The sequence below is a fragment of the Rhyacophila brunnea genome, unplaced genomic scaffold (assembly GCF_057557595.1).
Source record: "Rhyacophila brunnea isolate RB1 unplaced genomic scaffold, BYU_Rbru_1.0 scaffold_9, whole genome shotgun sequence".
Classification (NCBI taxonomy): Eukaryota; Metazoa; Arthropoda; class Insecta; order Trichoptera; family Rhyacophilidae; genus Rhyacophila; species Rhyacophila brunnea.
Genome location: NW_028233361.1, coordinates 24,354,258 through 24,375,420, shown reverse-complemented (window position 1 = coordinate 24,375,420; position 21,163 = coordinate 24,354,258). Strand labels below are relative to the sequence as shown.

Here is a 21,163-nt window from a genome sequence, read left to right as displayed (position 1 = left end):
TATTATTTCACTCTATTTGGCCGACACGTCAATTTGAATATGCTTAGCAATGTTCATGCACTTTTATTTAGGTATAATATTTTCGTTCTGTTCCATCGCCAAGTTCAACTACCTCTCGTATACTATGCGGATCAACTTATTTGCAGCAGGCATGTCCAACTTCAGGTAGGCTGTGATCTACTTATCCACTATCGAAACTTGCACCACACAAATTGAGAAATTGTTGTCCAGGCATGAACTTTCTTTTTTTACGCGGGCTTAAAACTTTTGACATTCATTCCGAATAGAATTTGTCAAATTTCACGGTTGAAAAAATCTTCCTAGAAAGAAAAAGAGTTGAAGGTTTCGACTTTCATTGTGATCGGAATTTATTATATTTTTCGAAAATCTTGAGAAATCAAAAAAAAACTTCTCATAAATAAAGTCGAATCTGAATGATTGCATTTCAGGGTGGTCAAGATCCTCAGCCACGTGGAAACGAACGAGGAAGATATACACTATTCATAATAAACCATTTCTTTTATTCAGCGAATAATTCAAAAGATTTGAGCATGTTACATTCCATATATTGGACATACATGTAACTTGAAAACACCGCAGATACCTACTAGAAAAAATCACGTTTGAAAAGAATACGCCACCTGACCGGATTTGAACCAACATGTTTTAACCAATTAAGCTACAGGTCTCCTACCTAACTACGATAATTGAAACTAGTAGGTCCTACATGAAATACGTATCTAATTACGTTACTTATTATTTGACTGTCGGTTTTTGTATTTGAAATCAAGGAATATTAGTTGCCTAAATTACAAACCGACGCCCCGCTCTCGCCAAATATTTTACCACGTTTTTATTAGCTCGTTTTCTTGTTTGTCCAAGATTTGTATTGGACGATTGAAGATTTTTAACTAACTCCCCGACTAGCTAGATATTTGAAACTTTAAGAATATATCAGAACACGACGACAATGCATTCTTTTAAAACCTTTAGCCATCTTTAAGCAGAATTGAACTCTTTTTCAGTTAATTCTGTTTTGTATGTTTCGGAAAAATTTCTTTAAAAGTAAAATATTATTATAGGTTACTAAGGGGGTCCTAGCAACTAAATTATCAATATATACGCGCGTTACTATGGAAACAATATGAAATGTCAAAATGACATTTCAGTATTCTATATTTATTCAGTATTTTTGTCAAGTACAAAAAAGTATTGTCAAGTTTATAATATGATTCAACAGAAAATTTAAAAACGTGGTATATAAAAAAATCTTTTTATCTTGTAATTATTTAGTTATAACGTCTACTTGCACACTTGCTAACAATTTTTTATATACCATTTCTTTTATTCAACGAATAATTCACAAGAATTGAGAATGTAACATTATAATATATTGGACATGCATAACTTGAAAACACCTCAGATAATATATATCTACTAGAAAAAATCACAAATCCCGTCAGGCGTCGTATTTTTTTCAAATGTGATATTTTTAGTTGTATATATCTGAAATGTGTTCAGGTTATGTATATTCAATACACAATTTAGCTATTTTTCATATTATTGGATAATTTATTAACATCAAGGTCTTCAAATATTTTTTTTGTAAAAATGTGGGTGGTGCCTTTCCTGCATAACGCCATCAATATTGGGCATAATTCGCAGGGCTATTAAAATTAATGTTGATTTTACAGTCTCCCATTTACGAATAACTACATACCTGCCCATTAAAATTACGAATACAAACGATATTATCGCTCTTCCCGCAAAACCGTCACCCCCATTTCAATAGCAATTGAAGCGAGAGTTGGATATAAAGTAATATTCGGCAGCTTTGTTCGTTTACTGGTTTTGTTAATTTTAATGTTTCTTAGATGCTATCTCCCCGCCATATTATTGCTATTAAGGGGTGATGTGAGGGTGGGAAGGACCCGCATGCGAGCGGCCAATTTCGTCTGATTGCCCATACCCACGTGATTGGGGCACATTTCCTCTGCGAACTGTGGCTCGCTGTGATAATGAAATTAGGTACTTTTCACATTAATTGAATAATATTACCATTACCCATGTACTTAGCGGAGGCAGCTATCGCGAGAGATGGCGACCCTCAGTAATGATCATCGCCGCTACAGAGAAGTGATTATAAGTTAGCTAGCGCATTTTATGGCAAAACAGCTGCATTCTAGGTAGGTACACACCAGTAAACACAAAAATAAGCGAAGTGCCTTCTGGGTGATGCCGTAAGAAAGTTTAATTTTCGAATTTGGATAAAATCAAGTCTCATGCCTCATAATATGCATTAATGTTTGTCACGTAAGTGTATAACGCGTATGCAGTATTGGTAATATTCGAGGACACTCGACACACTTTGTTTTTCTTGCGTTTTTATGGCATGGCCGCAATGACATTAATATGGACGAAGCATCTGGAAAAAAATGACACTCACTTTTTTGTCGGGTGTGCCAAATGGCATAATCTATTCTAATGCCATTACAATAAAGGTGATATTGCTATAAATTCCCGATGCTTTTTGTCGGTCTGCCGAATGGTTCGGTACGAACGGGTTCCCTCAAATGAACATTGACACTAGAAACACTGTTCTAACGCCATTACAATAAAGGTGATATTGCTATAAATTCCCGATGCGTGATATCGCATAATGGAAATTGCGTGACGTCTACCTATGCATGTGCGAATGTCGCTATGCGCGAATTTACTTGCTAGCTACTGTATTGAGTGCGTTCTCCATTAATAATGTCATTGCATGGCCGTCATAAAGTAATAGACCTAATCTGGCTTCAAAACCTTTTTCCATGGCGACTGGCTTTCACATTTATATTTTATTAATATGTTCTGTTGTACACATTTTCCATAAATATGTCGTCTTCCAAGCGAGATTGGCTATCTGTATTATATTCTTTGTCCGGCACTGAACCTCTGACAAAATGGTCATAAACGGGTCTTCTTCTTCGTTTTAATCTGGTCTATAACTTACTCTGTACATATAGAATACTGTAGCAGTACATATTGTACAGCATGACGTACCACACGAATTCGACTTTTCTTTTCCTCAAATAAATAAGATCCTTTGGCTTATTATAACCCATTTTTTGGTGTACTCAGTATTGTATCGTTGCATATTCTTCATTTCCATGATATTCTAAGCAAAAACTCTCCGCTTTGAAAATCTTTATTGTATTTCCTCATTGCTGGAATGATGAGAGTCTATGACTGATAATGATACCATGAAAGAGAAATGAGAAGACACGGCATTTAGTCAATCATTGAGTATGATACTTTTTTTTAAATATTGGAGTTATAAACAACTCCCGTTATGTAGAATGTATCAGATAATTTAATTACCAGTCATAATAATAATTCTTGTCAGCGTTGCCAACTTCTCCTTATTCGTGTCACTAGCATTTTAAAATGTGCATGTAATTTCCAAAATACAAATCAATGTGCTTGTCTTTTGTATATGATACAATGTTGTCAACCGTTACTATAAGTACACTATACAGCAGTGGCGAAGGGTGGAGGTAGGCTGTTAAGATTCGCTATAAATAGTGCACACTAAACTTTTTTAGTCAAATGTATTTGTTTTTATTGAACTAAGACTACAATTTACAGATGGTTTTAGTTAGTTTTTAAAAATCAATTAAACTCTGCCTAAACGAAACCATAATAGTTTTGGTCTAATTTGGGCAATACGACAAAATTGTGCACACTTTTTCATTCATAGTTATTTGTTTTCGTTGGATTAAAAATACATATTACACATATTGTTGGTTATTTTTTTTTTAATTCATTAAGCCCTGCCTAAACCAAACTATAATAAATAAAAAATATTATTCTATTTATAAAATATTCAAAGTTATGTATGATTTAATTGCATAATTTTAGATATTTTATAGATACACATGTATTTTTTGACTATTATCTATTATGGCTTGGGTTCTCAGGGTTTAATTGAATTTTAAAAACTAACCAACACTATCTGTAAATTGTAGTCTTATTTCAATGAAAACAAATATGTATGTCTGAAAAAGTTTAATGTGCTCTGTTTATGGCGGATCTTAACAGCCTACCTCCACCCTTCGCCACTGCTATACAGTGTACATAAAATATTTTTGAACATTGGATCCGTGTAGATACAATGCACTTGATAATACGCACAAAATACTGCAATTTTTAAATTGACAATAAAATAGGCTAGCGACAAAAATAATGTATATTTGCGATTTTGATCCGCGAAACAAAATTTGAAAAAAAAAAACACCGAGCAAAAACGTTTGGGCTTTCGACCGAATATATTAAATTTGTGAATGATTTTTTTTGTTTGTTTTTGTGATAACGACATTGTTTTGAAATGTTGATTAATCTAACATTTTCTGTTACCTAGCTGGTATATTTTTGTGGATAACACTGGTTCTAGTTCGCCTGCACTTGATTTGCATATATATATATATTTTTAAATTCATAGAATAATGTTTTCTTTAACATCTTCGACATTTACCTAAACCATGATATACCTAAATACTATGAGTGGCGATCACATAAAATGACAGGCTTTGTGCCACTATTATTTTTCCATCTTTAGTGATTCTGCCCTGATCACGTTTACTTATTGAGACATTTTTCTGAACTTCCTTCGACGCCACCATTTTAACATAACCCTCCTCTCCATGCTGCTTGGCTTTCTTCTACCAATGAATTGCCGGTTACCTACATCGTCTTATTAATTGATAATACGAAATATGATTATATTGATATGATTCAAATATTTGACAAATGTTGTATGTAACATTGTTTGTAGTTTTTTTTTATATGTGAATATATTAACCAATTTATTTGTATGTCCGCCTTCATGTAACAGAATTTTTGCATTCTAAATTTTAATAGGGTTCGCTTCTTTTTCAAATGCTGCAGAATATTAATCATGTTTCATTCTCCGTAATTACTTCAAAGACACGCAATTCAAGATTTTTTTACTGGACGAAATAAATTCTTGATGAATATTTCATTCAAATTAACATCAAACGAATAATAAAGGACACGTCGAAATGATTTATATTGCGTACGACGAAATGCAAATTTTAAGCCTATTAGTTTCGCGGAGGGGGCACGTAATTTTGGTCTGGGAATTGCTGCGTTTTTGGGTAAATTAATTCAACATTTTTGCACACAGGGGGACTTGTATGCGTTATTATATACGAAGTTTTTGTTAAATATGCTAGGTCTAATATGACTCATTCCATTCAAATACTTAGGGCCGTATCAGAGCTTTCGTATATTTAATTATGCTGAAAGTTTTGCCTTTGCAACGAAATTTTACCTCAATAAGTCTACCTAAATAATATTTCGTTATATGTAGACTATGGCTACAAGCCTGCATATCCCTGGTTCGAAATTATTTTGAAGGATTATATTATTATTTTGTTCACTCTATAATTTCTTCTTCCTGTTGTTTCTATAGACCAGTGACGAACAACAATCCGCTGTATTCATGGGCGCAAATTCGTTGTTAGTCTTTAATTTCTCTTCTTCTTCATTTTTTATTAGCGATTAAATCGCAAACGGCAAATTTTGCCGCAGTTAATGAAATGAATGGCTAATTACAGCCTATGTTCCGCGTGGTATGCATAATTGCTATTTACCGATAGGCCTGAGTTTAGTTCTATCTTTTGTGAAATCTGCCAGAGGAAAACGGCCAGCAGAACTTTCGTGCATCACTATGTCTGTGTCCCTAGCTTTGCCCATCCTTTCCTCGTGAATACTTCTAAGGTTTCTTTTTTATCTTCCTCATCTGACTACATCCTCAATTTAGAACCTATTCATTTGCTGTTATCTCTGAAAGTCTGGCAGCGGTGCATCTGAATGTCCTCATTTCTAGACCTCTCAAAATACATTCAGTTTTGGTTGTATTAAGTTGTTAATTTCATGATTGTTTCATTGAATTATATACTATTATATACATAAGTACATAATTTGTAATAACATCTCAACTACCTACTAGGAAAAAGTAAAAATATATATATACGACGCAAGACGGGAAATGAACCACCCGTATATATCCACTGGATTCGCACCAATTTGTTTTACCAATTAAGCGACACTCATCGTATGAAAATAACTAGTAGTTTTTACATATTGATATGCTCACCTAATTTCGTTAACCGTTCATTGAATAAAATAAATATTCCCTCAATAAACAATAATATGTTTAACATAGAATAGCTACAAGTAAAAAAAATCGATGAAGATCTTAGCTAGGTTTGTAATGATTTATCATAATACATATTGTGAATTTGTTTTTTTTTTTTAATATTTCGACTACATTTTAATCATGACCAAAACGTAAAAAATACTTGATAATTTCAAAGTTTCATTATACTTAATAATATTGCATTATTTTGTGTATATTTGAGGCCATTAACTAAGTAATAAATAAATCTTATTATTTACGATAAATACCGAAAATGTATTATTATGGGAAACACAAGAATTTACTTACACTAACACTTGTTTTTATCCACTTTGCTCTATGTCTATGACATGTTCAATCTCTTTTATTCTCATTCCGTTGTCGAAAATTGCGCGTATAAACCCGCGTTATGGTAAACGTAATGTTAGAACATAACGGTAATGTAGTGATAAAATCGTCATAAAATACAGATTTCCACACTTTTCTTATTGTATCTTCGGTATTTTGCCTTACTGTATGTGTGTATAATAGAAGAAGGTCCTCTTAATTTTCTTGCTATCTTGTACCTATCGTTTCATGTGTATCGCATTAGAAAATTTCATTGTTCCCTAATATCAAATTGCAATTTTATTATATATTGTAAGTAACATTATAACTTATAACATTGAAAATAATAATAAATTAAATATAATAAATAAATTGAAAACTATTGGAAAAAATCTAGAAAATAAATTTTGGACAGAGTGTAGGATTCGAACAAACATTTTTCACTATCCGGCTATCCTTTAAACCAGTTATTTCAAGGAATAAAATTTAATACGTACATATAACAATTTTTGCATGACGCCGAATCCTTATTGGTTTTAAAGTCTGTCGCTAACTCAATAATGTTGCAAAACATTTCCTTTAATATGCTACTGATTCATCTATCTATAAGTATATTACGTTATCCCAGTGATCTCCGCTGATAGAAGATAAACTTATTCGCGAGGATAGTGATAAAGTCTTGTGATGTCATGGGTCTCGGGGTTGAATTCCGGGTCAAATAAATTCTCATTTTGGTTTTCAAACTGTCTTTGGGTTTGGACCCAGAGCTTTTGAGCAAGTGGTTAAAATATATTTCTCGTAAAAATAAATTAACACCCATTATAATAAATCAAATTAATTATTTGATAGTTTTGTATAATCTAGTAAAAGTATCTAAAATCAGATAAGACCCCACATTTTTTTTTGATTCTTTAACTTATATGACGTTGTGTTTGTGAGAGAAATCTTAAAGGGGGCAGTTAGTTCTGTTTATCAGTGCTGTCAAATCACGAATCTCGAAGCGGTCTTTAAAAATATTGTTATCGGGTAAACGTAGAGGTTTGTTGAGAGAAGATTGTGATGTCCCTCGTGAACCCGATCGCTGATAACGTATGTGTATGACGATTCGTTGAAGACCGTACCGAACCCGATATTCTTGACATTATAATATTATTTGAACTTATTATCACACAATTATCACGACTACATATGCTCGAATTACACTGCCATACTCTGAAACCGGGCGTCTGTGTCAATTGCCCCCGATCGTTAAATCTCATTTTTCATCTTTCCTTAGAGTTGTGGCCAAAATAGTAAAATTCCTATTTTCAAGCATAACTCTATCGGCGGTTGTGACAGTTCGGTCGACGATTACCGAGAAGGCACTATTAATCGGCGAGCTAATAGTCACCGATCTTCCATTAAGTGGTGAGCGATAACTAGGAATTGTTCTATTTTGGCCATAACTACTGTGAATGATCGAAAATGACATTCAAAGATCGGGGCAGACTTTCGGTTTGAAGGTCTGCCAGTGATACATATTATAGATATAATAATGGTGGCAGGATAACAGGGGGGGGGGCAGGAACAGACATGGCAGCGTGTTATTATCTGTTTCGACGTATATCGACCACGATATATCTATTTATTTATAATGTTCGCTCATTAAAGAATAAATCATTATCGGTGATGCTTGTGACCTAACATTTAATTTAGATAAGATATAATTTGAAAACATCCGACGCCCGACGGTATATTAACCAGTATCCACTGGATTCGCGCCAATGTGCTTTACCAGTTAAACCACGGGCATCCTATATAATTACGACAAAATTAACTAGTTTTTTTACATAAAATTGCGTTAAATGTTTTGTTATCGGTTTTCGGTATCAATCAATTGCCTGAATAATTACTAACCGACGTCCGGATCGGATCTCTCGAAGTTTTAATTAAGTATGTATGACGTATCTACTTACACTTCTTGTTAATAATTTTGATATATTTATATATTTTATTATCTAAGGTGTTTAAAAATATGTGTGTTCAACATAAAGAATATTACGTTCTCAAATCTTGTGAATTGTTCGTTGAATATAAAGAAAATAGTTTCTTTAATATATTACATACTTTTTTTTAATATATCGCTCGTTTCATAAATGCATAACGTTACATAGGTACATAATATACTCTTGGAAATATGGAGTATGCACCTACGTCATACTGCGATCAAAACTGGTGCAATACCTGCACTGCAGGTATCTTCTTTAAAGTGTAAAATATAAGATGGTAGGTAGTGTGCTGGAAATTGTACACTCTTGGAAAGTATGGATTGCGAAACATCCCAACGGAAGCCCGAAACAAATTACCGTGTTTATTGAACAAATCCTTTAAATCACTAACCACTATGTTTATTGCAATATCAAAGAGAGTGGCAATCTGCTATCGGCTAGCACTTTAAAATGCGATTACACCCTATAATGAATAATGATGTATCACCGGTTGTTGGTGTTGAATTTATTGCAAATCAGTGGCATGAGATGGGGAATTATCGCAAATAAACTGAGGTAAATGTTATACGATTTATCCAGTACCAGCGTGTGCTATTATATTATTATGGTGATCGTTACACCGCCAAATTATATGTTTCTTTTACACCATGAAATTGCTTTCTTCGTCTTGAATTATTTTTTTTAGTGCGGATGCATTTTGACATTAAATTTTAAATGCAGGTATCCTATTTCCTATTACACGATGTTGCTTAGAAAGTAAAATTTAATTCCCGTAATGCAGATACATAAAACTTTATTATGGAAATGTAATTAAGTATATTGGTATGTGTATAGTTTTAATTGGGATCTATTTTAGTCGTCATAAACATTTCGTAATTTAGGGTGCATTATAATATATTATTGGTAGAGCTCTCTATATTTTCCATAGTAGATTAAGTTAGACGCCTAGTTAAAGTTAGTCTTTTTATTTCTCATGAATTGCACAATTTTTTTAATTGATGTAGGAATCTGCCAAACATTTTTTTTTAATTTCTGGTTTGCATAGATACCCTTTTCAAATATTTTTGCATTGTTGGTTATAACTCCTCGAAGCTATGTACAAATAATAATATAAAGCATGTTTATACAAGTGGGTACAGGATAATATCTTCTTTTTTGTATCATCGAATTTCATTCCTAGAGCTGATATTGTTATTATATTTTTGCAAAATCGTCCCGTACAAAAGGCTCACGAATCTTTAAGTGTACTTCAATTTAAATTAGATTTTAAAGATATTCAGGGGTGGAGTAGTAATACATTTAATATCTATCTACCTACTAGCGACAGTCCACGACTAGATTTTTTTTCAGATCAATTAGATAGACAGCGATTTCATCTCGGCTTGCACCCCTTAGTTTGTCCTCATATCGCCATTCCACCGCTGCTAACTCACCACTTTACTTACTCGTGCAGAACTGTTGCAAGTGTGTTATTTTCGATAAGTTTTATCTGACTTTTTGAACTTTTTGAAATATCGAGATTATGTATTCTACAGTCTGTGCGAATTTCATCAATGTCCCCAGTTTGACCAAGTAGCTTTTAAGTTATAACACCGGACAGCAAAAAAATTACTTTATTTTGCGCTTATGTATCATGGAAACAGTCAAAACACTGATAGAGAGGCAAATATTGCTAAGTCACTAAGACGCCTCAATTGTATTATTAGTTGGTATATGTAGATGACAGTATGTTCTGTTCTGACGACCTGCTTTGTGTCAACGTCCGAAAATCGTGTGTCAAACTTTCGCTTTCACGGTGACTATTGAATAAAACACATCACGACAAACGTGTTTCAAGCACGTATCACAATAAGATATTCCTAACTATGTATATTGTTTTATCGTCGTTTTATTTTACTTAGAAGATTTTAGATAATATATTGTGGGCGTTAGTTTATATACGTATCAAACAGCTATCAATCAAATGTGAAATCGTCTAACTAACTTAGAATATTTTTATATACCTAAATTATATATGACTTACCTATAGACCTACTACTTAATTCAATATTCACTTGAGTATGTATTACCATGTAACTATGTATAGGTAAATCATTATTCTGTGACACCGTGGGTGATTCGCATGTGTATTAGAATTATCAGCTGCAACCATCACCAATACGCCTTCGAATCGCTTTTGCCATACCCATGGTGCCATTCTAGAATGATTTAGGCTCGGTTCAGACACGACGTAGTCAATTTGTACTAGCTTATATATCCGCTAGTCAACCGCAAAAAAATAGATCCCGCGCGGAATCCGAAAGCTAGTACAAATTGACTCCGCGCGGTCCAATCCGCCGTGTCTGAACCGAGCATTACCCATACTCTTTTGTAGCGATCCTGACTATATTTATGAATCAAATTTAGTAATGTCTACCTTGATTTAAATTACAAAAATGGTTTGAAAACATAGTGTAGTCATCATGAAATATTTGCAAGAATTGTACCTAGTTGTTTCGGTAGTTTACTTTGTTAAAGCATTCGCGTGGCAAGTGAATGTATAGTATATGGTCGAATTCCAATAGGTCCTAAATGATTCTAGGACGTTTCTAATACATGTAGGAACCTATGTTTTTGATTCATTTTCGGGTTATGTAATTTCCTATTCTTTATTGACAATATCATATGGGACGGGAATGGACGTGTACTCACTGCAACCACTTTCGATATACGGCTGTACGATTGCGATTATCGCAATGTGACAATGACAAATATGTAGGTATATTGCATTATTCTATACTGAACATAATATTTTGTAACATACAATTTAAGAATGTTGAATGATATTTCAGTAAAAATCAAATATTCCTAAATATTGTGTATATCTATGTAAGATATATTCAGTAGGTATTGCATAAAAATAATAATTTAATTTATTATTATTCGCAAATGCAATCATGTCATTAATTTTGATTTATTATTACAAAGTTTTTTTGCTTATTAAATTGTAGTAAGTACATATTTGAAACTCTCAGATAACGTTAATGTCAATTCGCCTGAATATAGGCATAATATCAGGACATTAAAGTAATGAATGTAAGTAAAGTCTCAGTAGGTCCAACTTTTTTATGTATTTCTGATTTTTTTATATTATGTTTTTTCGTATCCATCTTTGTTATTAATTGAAAAACTTCACCCCTGTATGCAATATGGCGATATGCAGTTATCGAGTTATCTTTCTTTTATATTTTTTCATTACTATTGTATGGTTTCAATTTAAAGTTCCCTACTTGTTGAGCTGTTACTGTGAGATAAATCCGATTTAAATGCATTGACTAACCACGAGAGTTGCTCCAGACACGCTGTGATACTGTAGGGTGAAATTCAACCCGTAATTATTTGAAAGCATAAATACTTTTTAAGTGAGACGTGTACCTGTACAAATGCACTCATAATGTTTTAATTCGACGTCAAAAATATGTTCGGATCAGTGATTTTTGGATAAGTGATCAAAATATATTTTAATTCAAACTTGCTCACAATAAAACTACATTAATAGGTTGGTTCACTTGAATGACTTTAACTGTACCTACTTAAATTATTCTTAGTGGAGACATTATATTAATCAAAATAAAACACAATACATAATAATATACAGTCTTAAAACCTTGTGTATTGAATAGAAAAATATATTGATGTCATTATTCATATGACAGCCCATGATGGCTGAGCGGCTTATTATGTCCTGGGTCCCAGGTTCTAACTATGGGTCTGACAAATACACGTCTTGCTTTTCAATATGTGTTTGAAGTATAGACCTAATAGGTTGAGAAAATGGCAAACTCCCATTTCTCATAAAAAAATCTGTTACCTCCACCAGCACCCTGTGGATCCCCATATGATCTTATTAAGATCGGACATTGTCAACAATATAATAAATAATTATTTATAAGTCAATAACGTAAATAAAAAAATTTGGCTTGCGCCAGACCTCTGTTACGATTAAGTTATTAATGTCATCCATTACCTTAAGGCTATACCTCAGTTGAGGCATGGTATAAAAAGATCTTGGCTAGGCGATGCGCGGATTGTGCGAATGACGCGTGCCGAATGAAAATAATCTGTCATATAAATCCAACATGCGTCCATTTAATGTTCTGTTTATTGTTCTATTAGTAACAATAATAATATGTAATAATGCAATAATAATATGTTTTCTTTTTCATGTAAATGGGTAACGTTTTTTAGTCATCTTTACACGATTTAAGAATTAATACCCCCGTCGCCATCACGAAACAAATTTACGTGTTCACAGCTCTACGTTCGCTCTCCGATTGCCAGCGAGTCCAAAATTTCGTCGCACATACTGTTGATAATTATTTGTCGTTTCACTGAACTACCGTATTAATTGATCAGATTGATCACAAAGCTGATTGCCTCCTGATTGGTGGAATTTGAAGTTCATTTAGCGATTGTTGAGTGCATTTAGCGATCATACTAGTTACTAGTAAGTATTCATAATAGCTACATGTTATGTTGATTCATTTAGCGAGCACATACGACCTTACAATAAAACTATTGCTCCTAAATGTGTGAAATCTCAAAAATTGAAAATACTCAGATGCGTATGAATATTGCAAGTATGTTTGATAATAATTTATAGTTTATACTGATTGGACATAGTGTTCGTTCGTTTTATAGTTGCATTCGGTCAAATCGACAGTGCATTCAACGATCGTAGTCTTTCGATTCGAATAATATAGATCATTTACGAACACATTCTTACGACCTGATAATTATTGCTCGTAAACGCGTGAGTTATTGAAAGTTTCTTCGAATGTGTTCATAATAACATGTTGTAACGATAATAATTTCTTACGGTTACACGAAAACCGCCGTTTGTGAATGGCATCTAATACATTTCGCCAAAAACGAATCGTAAGCCATTGGGGGGGATAATAAATAAATTACGAACTAATTTATCTCGTTTTGTATCCGGAATATAACTGCCATGTTAGGGAGGCGTCTCTTATATGGAACATTGGAATCATTTTTCACTCCAACCCAGATATAAGTACCTACTAATAATATGTTAGAGCAGCCATTCTCAACCGCTGTGTCGTGGCACACTGGACGGTGGGTCGCAGGACTCACACGTAGGTGTGTATTGACACATGTTTGACGAATAAAGCAGATACTCCGAAAGAAGACTGTACTATTTTTAATAGCGATTTTTTTAACGTATGAAACGTTTTGTAACATGACATACTAGTACCATAACGTGGTGGTGTCACAATTTTTGTGTAGATTAGGTTGATCAGACGTGTTCGTCCTTTTTCGTCCACCTTAGCCTGCGTTCCACGATTGTTGCAGGTCCGTCAGACACCCTTGTGACCCTCTTCGCGTAAAGGGGCCATTTTCGACGAGCTATCCATGTTACTTTGCTGAATGCATTGTACATAACGTATTCACATGATCTTTGCTAGATATATTGAGTAAAATGCATCGTAAACGTATATGAACTACTTCAGCTATCATATCGCACCATCGCAACTAAATTGCCACAATCCAAAAAACGTCAAACAGAAAATCAGCTTTGAAGTTTTTACCTTTCGCATTTTTGTACTGTGTTTTTGAAATATGTTTAGATATTGATGACTTGAATTTGATGACTTGAATTTGATGACTTGGAGATATGAAATTTTCGGTACATATACTATGAACGATAAACAATGAAACGTAGTAATTAACTCAAAACTCGTAAATTTGGACTTGTGGCGGTTTAGTTGCGAGGGTGCGATATATAAACCACCGATATCACATTCGATTCATCATCATTATCAGCCGCGGTCGATCCAGAACGAACTCCTTCTCTAGCTTCTTACCACAGTTCTTCGCTCTCACGTATATCCACCGAACTTGAATAATTCGTCTATTCAGCGGATTTAAGACCGTCTTTGTGCTTGTATAGTGCCCGTTCTTATTGTGAAAAATAATTTGTATCTTTGTCTCAATTTATTGTTAAAAATGAAATAACAACACTTATAGCGTTACACATACAAGCATTTCTTATAACACCGTTATAAATAATATTTACCATTTTAAAATACACAAATTTATTCCTTTAGATTAAAATTTACTGTGCACATTAGCGCGTGCATTATGTGAGCACATGCTTTAAAATAAATCTTCACCGCCTTATAATAAAATAAAATAGAGCAAAGAGTTTTTTTTAATCGCTTCCCCATCGTCTTGTTCCGACTTGCATCGGAAAGATCCCTTCTGCTCAAATAAAAAAAAACATAATACCTAGAGATTGCCTAGGTGTCCCCTGTTTGAAATATTACCTTATTGTAGTCGCAATTTATTTTTTGTGTACGCCAATATATCACGGGTAAGGGTACAATAACTCATTGCATCAATGCATTCGCGCACCTTTCCAGGGGTAGCTTGGTGCAGCAGAATGCGCGCGTCTTATGATCTATATCTTATTTGTTTTGTTGCAATTCTTCCCGGTGCGCATTGTGTGCAACATGAGTTTTTGCATCCCACCTTTCCTTCCAAATTTTCCCTTTTGTTCATGTGTGTCAGATGATTTGGGTCGATCTCTGCGGCGGCGCGTGGCGGGTTATTCGAATATTCGATAATTTTATCAATTCTGCGCATACCTTTTCAATTGTTTGAAGTTGGTTAAGTATGTAATATATAATTTGTAAAAACTCTTTTTACGGGTTCTATTTATTGCATTTAAGTACCTTCCCACTAACCATACTTATAATAATCTGGGCGGCTTCTCTAATATATTGTTAGGTACACATTACCTAATCTAACGTAATAGTACTACTTATATAAAATACATAGTTCTCAAATACCACAGAGAGCATGCATGCATTAAACCATGTTAGTATGCACAGATGAGATTTATGTGTGCAATAATTAGGCAGAGAAAATATGAGTTTTGTTATGGTTGTGTTGTGATTGTCGACTTAACTTGCATCAAGCCTATTGCATCGCTTTCTCTCGCACTCCGCCCCTCTATCTCTTGTTACGTGCTAAAACTATCTAATCCTAGCCTTGCGCTTATAATATAGTTTGTTTATGGCTTGAATACTGTTATTCCTACATAGGCAATTATTATAACACAAACATTGACTCTGAATGTGTTTGCTATGCATTTTGTGTGAAGAAGAATTAATTTAAATTTAGATTTAATAGTTAGATGCACTTAATTGGATAAAAAAAACATTTGCTATTTCCAATCTCAGGATCCTGATTTTGAAACAATTCTTCTTAATTCTGTCTTCCTCATTTAAATATGTTTATGAACAATTTTTAGTATATTTATTTATTTAAATAACTGTAGCACTTCCACGTGACGCCACTGTGTCGTCGCATTGCGGTGCACCTTTGTCAAATGGCAGGCTGAGCTCAGGTAAATTGCATTTTACGTTAAAGTAATGCACTCTATTCTCATTGCACTATTTTTTCTTGTCCCATTTTACGAGGGACAAATGAAGGTCTCTTCTAAAGTTCTAAAGGAAGTTGATCATCTCGTAAGTAGGGGGCCTTAACATTACAAACTGCCTCAAGTCGTAAAGATGGGCCTGCGGCACTTCAACAGCATAATAATACTTTATAAATTTAATGTTCTTACTAAATAGTCACCAGATTTCTGGTGCTTGAATCATCCCATTTTTCTTTTCTTTAATCGGTTTATTAAATTATTTGAAGGAAATATGATAATTTTAAATTGTCTCGATATTATGGTGTGACAACCTAGATGGCTCTCGACTGAAAAGCAGATTCCTATTATTTAATATTATAATCAGATTATGAAATTTCAATATACCTATTAGGCATAATATCATTCTTCATATTTTATGATTTTAAATTTAGAGGTGGCGTTTAGTGTAACCTCTTTCCAACTTGAGCATTATTGCGCTGGTCTGATTGCTTCAACCATTGACAATCCAGCCACTTTCTTGATGTTACGCTGTATTCTTTTCCAGGATGCTTGTATCTCGCGGAACGCGTGTGTACATTATAGTACATAGTACTGTACCTTTGTACATACATATATGTCATATACAACAGATGGGTAATGTTCTTTGATGCCAACTCTTACATTATGGAGACTTTCGTGCTCATGCTCATGGTTCTCCATATAATTAATAATGTATATTATAATTTATCAGATTCTTCGAAGAGACATAATTTTATGTTCCAACAACACCATTCAGAAAGCGTTTTTTGGCGGTTTTTTTTAATATTATTATTATCATTATTGTAGTTGTAACGAAGTATTGCTTTTATAAGTGAATTCAGAAGAATTAGATTTATTGTTTTGCATCGATGCTGCGAATTAGATATTCAATTGAAGATTTTATTATGGGACAGTAACAGTAAAATTTTTCTTTATGCTTAACGTGATCAAAAATTGTCGACGCCGATTATTAAAAAATCAAGATATCTTTTATATAATACATATTATCAAGTAATTATTGCTAAAAGGAATGAAATTTACAAAAGCCGTTCTCTTAAAACATCCGAGATAAAATCTGTGATTATGATACCTTTGTTCCTGCGTGTTGTATTTATTATAAAAGGTAGTCAACGACTTTTCTTATTACTCTTTCAGATTTTTATGTAGGTAAGACCCTACTTAAACGTTTCTTCAATTCTCACTTATCTTTGGCGATAATTAAGATTGTTATCATTGTATTTTTCCCACACTTGGTGTAGTTATTTTTTTTGTTAACTTGTCTTTCTCTCATTACCTTGATGTTTCTTTTTAACATAAAATAAGTCTAGTGTTGTTAGCAAGAATGACAACTGGACAAATCGACTCCCTCTACGTGTAAGGTCGGAACTGCAAAATGGTAACTTTTCAGTACTTAGTACGATTTCAATAAATTTTAATGACACCACAACGTTAATTTTAATGCTGGAATTGTAAATTTTTAGTTATGCCTATAAAATATTGATTGAATTTCCGTTTTTTTTCTATATCATAGTTTTATTATCTTTAAAATTATTTAATAAAGGCAATGATGTCAAAATATCCAAAAACTCAGTTACGACCTTTTACGTAGGTGTCGAAATGTAGAAATTGCGACTTCTCGTCTATTTTTCGATTATCGACAAATTTTTTCATTTGCCTTTTCCTTACAGTACCTACCTACCTATTTATAATTTTTAGTTCTCGTCAGAATAGGTATTCCATGTACCCGTGTGGTTAAACTTCTCAAAAAACGCGAGTCTCTTGAATTTCATAATAGTAAAATATACTTATATTTCGTGAAACTCCAATGTGCCTTACCTCAGTTGAGGCATGGTTTAAAACGATCGTGACTTTGCGATGCGCGGATTGCGGGTCGCGGGTGCAAATGACGCATGCCGAACGAAATATAATTTGTCATATAAATCCAACATGCGTCCATTTAATATTCTATTTATATATATGACGGGTGGTGGTGGGCACTTTGTTCTATTAGTAACAATAATAATATATGCATTGACATGTTTTCTGTTTCAAGTAAATGGGTTAACGTTTTTAGTCATCTTTACACGATTTAAGAATTAATAACCCCGTCGCCATCACGAAACAAATTGACATATTTACACCTCGACGTTCGCTCTCCGACTCCCAGCGAGTCCAAAATTTCGTCGCGCCTATAGTTGAAAATTATTTGCCGTTTCACTGAAGTATCGTCTTAACTAAAAATAATTGGACGCTTATTATATAATGCAACCAAAAGAAAAATGAATTGTTTTTTTGGTTGCGATTGATCTATTTCACGGAATAATGCCAATGGTACCTGTTTACCACCGAACTTTTCGAAAGTATAAATGAAATTACCGAAGTCATGATATTATATGTGTACCATTGAGTTGTTAACCGAATGTGTGCTTCATATTTGTATGTAAATGTGTGTCTGAAGCCCAATATTTAGTGCATCATATCTACTGTGTATTGAGTCTATGGCGTCCTAGGATATTTAGGAATTGCAATCCCTAATTGCGTCGCTACAATCAATACTTGAATACGTAATAATAGTGTAAAATTACTTTGAATGTTAAATTGTGGAATTGGGTTTTATGTCAATTAATAATGTGTGTATTTCTATTGTTTCAGAAAGATAGCGAAGTCCTAGAACCGTCGTTCCAACCGCGTAGACGCGAATGACGCCGCAGCTTTGTATTCGACAACGCTTTGGAAGACCCATACGGAATAAACACTTCATACTATTACAAGTTAATTGACTCAAAATTTAGAATATTTAGATACCTAGTCACTGTTGTCCAAATATGTTGGCTTATCTGAAATACGTACCTAATGTAAACCCATAATCACTACGAATAATATACCTACCTGTATGTATGTGTGGTACCTTCCCCATATTGCTCTATCACCCCATAAAATTGAGACCACTACACTGCGTTAAAAACGCAATTTGCCATTTTAGTTACATATCATTATAACAATAAATTGTTATCTCAACTCAAACGAAGAAACAAATATGTACCTGTTTAGTTTATAAAGCAACTCTTACATGTGAAACATGTCAGCCCAAATATTTCCAACCTGCGCTCAGTATTATTATATCTTACTTAAAAGTAGCATGCGATACCGGATTTTTGGTTTGCCTAACATTCTTCACAAACTCACTCATCTCTCACATGAACGAATGTCGTCGGTCGTCACGTTATTCTACTTTAATTTGACGGGTTCATTTATCTACGTAAAAAAATGATTACATGTATTTAAATGCTATCTGTACACTAATGTTGTAGAAAATTTACTGTACAGTGCATCTATTCTATACACAAGATTGCTTTTAAAGCAAAAACACAATTTTGTGCGGCCCGTAAGCTATGGGTTAACATTTATTGTAACAATAACGCCAAGTTAGCCGTCGAAATAGTCAAAACTGACTATCTCGCTCTGAATTTTATCATAGCCAAGAGAGGTGCTGTTAAAACATAGCACTTATTGTAACAATTACAACTAACGTATTGTAATTGTTACAATAAGTGCTAATATTTTGATTTTTACCTACCTTATTTAGCTGTTTTAGCGGCCGAAAGTTGTCTTGTGTATAGATTAGATGCGCAGGTGAGAGTATGAGTCGCACAAAAAAAATAGGAGGGAAAGTGGTTCGAAAGTGGTATTCTCATTAACTTTAAAATTATAAAAATTGTTTTTAATTTCGGAAGTTAGGTATATAAGTAATCATAATATATATGACGTGTATAATCGAAGCTTCGTTTCATTGAGAGAAAATGTCGTCACTGTTCTGGCAGAAGACACTAATTCGAAAAAATTACATATTGTGTTAGTATACCGAAATGTTCATTATTTCAAACTTTACTGTCTGGAAACGTTCTTAATAAATAAACGGTCTTTATTTTAAAGTCGTCCTTTTTAGGATTACTCAATAAACTCACATGATAGACCATTTCAAACATTTTAACAACTTCAAAGTCAAAAACTAGTATTCTCCAGTTAGTGTGTTCTGCCAGAACAGAGACGATTTTTATTAGTAGAGGAGCGACATGTAGTAGCACTCTCGTGTTTCCGGAAACACACGAACGTTCGGCCCTTAGGGCCGTATGTATGAGATTCCCCAATTCTTTATAAGCTATCTAACCGATGTTCCATCATATAACGTATAACACTGTTTGTTACGTAAGCAATCTGACGTCACGCGAAATTCAAAATGGCTGCTTCAATCTGTCACTTTCACGTCAAGCTTTACCGGCAAAAACTGTATGTATTGCCATATTATGGAAATGTTTACTGGTAAAACTGTATCCTTTCGTACAGTAGAATTATAAAATAAATGTGATAAAATAACTGATAAATTATTTAAAGTTCATAATAATTATTCATTTATAATTATTAAATTTATATGGTACCGTTCGCACACTTTCAGACACATTTACAATTTCAAAATTTTGAATTATTTATCGGGAATGAAATTTTATAAGATTGCCATAATACGAACACCATGACACATGAGATGAGTCGTATAGTTCCTATATACGATAAATCCACTTTTGGTCAAAATTGAGATAATGATGACATTTTTTTCTACCACCAGCGCTCCACAATTTGGTTCAGTTGATCGGTTCCTAAAGGCTATAAATTCATATGAAAAGAGAGTTTCAAAATCACGATGAATTCCTATTGGCGATAAATCCACAGTGCGGTTTGTTCCAAAGGCCGATAAGTCCATGCGACCTTGTAGACAGCTAATTAGTGAATATTTGTATAAAAACAACACACCACCATAATATAAATTCAATCATATGTTTTCATAATAAAAAATAGTATTAAATGAAAATATTTAGTTTGCCAACATATCATCAAAGTGGACTTATCGTATATATGAACTATACGACTCAGATGTCCCATTCGTGACGTCACTTAACAGCTAATTACGTTTGTACTCATGCATACAAACGTGCAGTATATAGCCTATAAGGTTTTTGGGAATCTCATGCATACGACCCCTAGACTATAGATACATCATACATCGTTCGGCCATTTTCGGCACCGGTGATTGGTCAGGAGGACGTCAAGTATTGAGAAATGAAAAAAATTAACTGATTTACTAACATATTTTTGCACGCATAAAACTAAATCCGCCGATGTCGTCGA

The 21,163-nt window shown here is 33.5% G+C and overlaps 1 protein-coding gene across 1 annotated transcript in view; it reads left to right on the top strand.

The window, feature by feature from the left end:
• The window catches only part of zuc (Mitochondrial cardiolipin hydrolase zuc), an 84,980-nt gene extending 64,994 nt beyond the window's left edge, over positions 1-19,986 (top strand). The window contains exon 4 of the mRNA XM_085960123.1: positions 18,635-19,986. The gene's annotated coding sequence lies outside the window, so the exon portion shown is untranslated. The remainder of the gene's footprint in view (positions 1-18,634) is intronic.
• Positions 19,987-21,163: the final 1,177 nt, after the last annotated feature.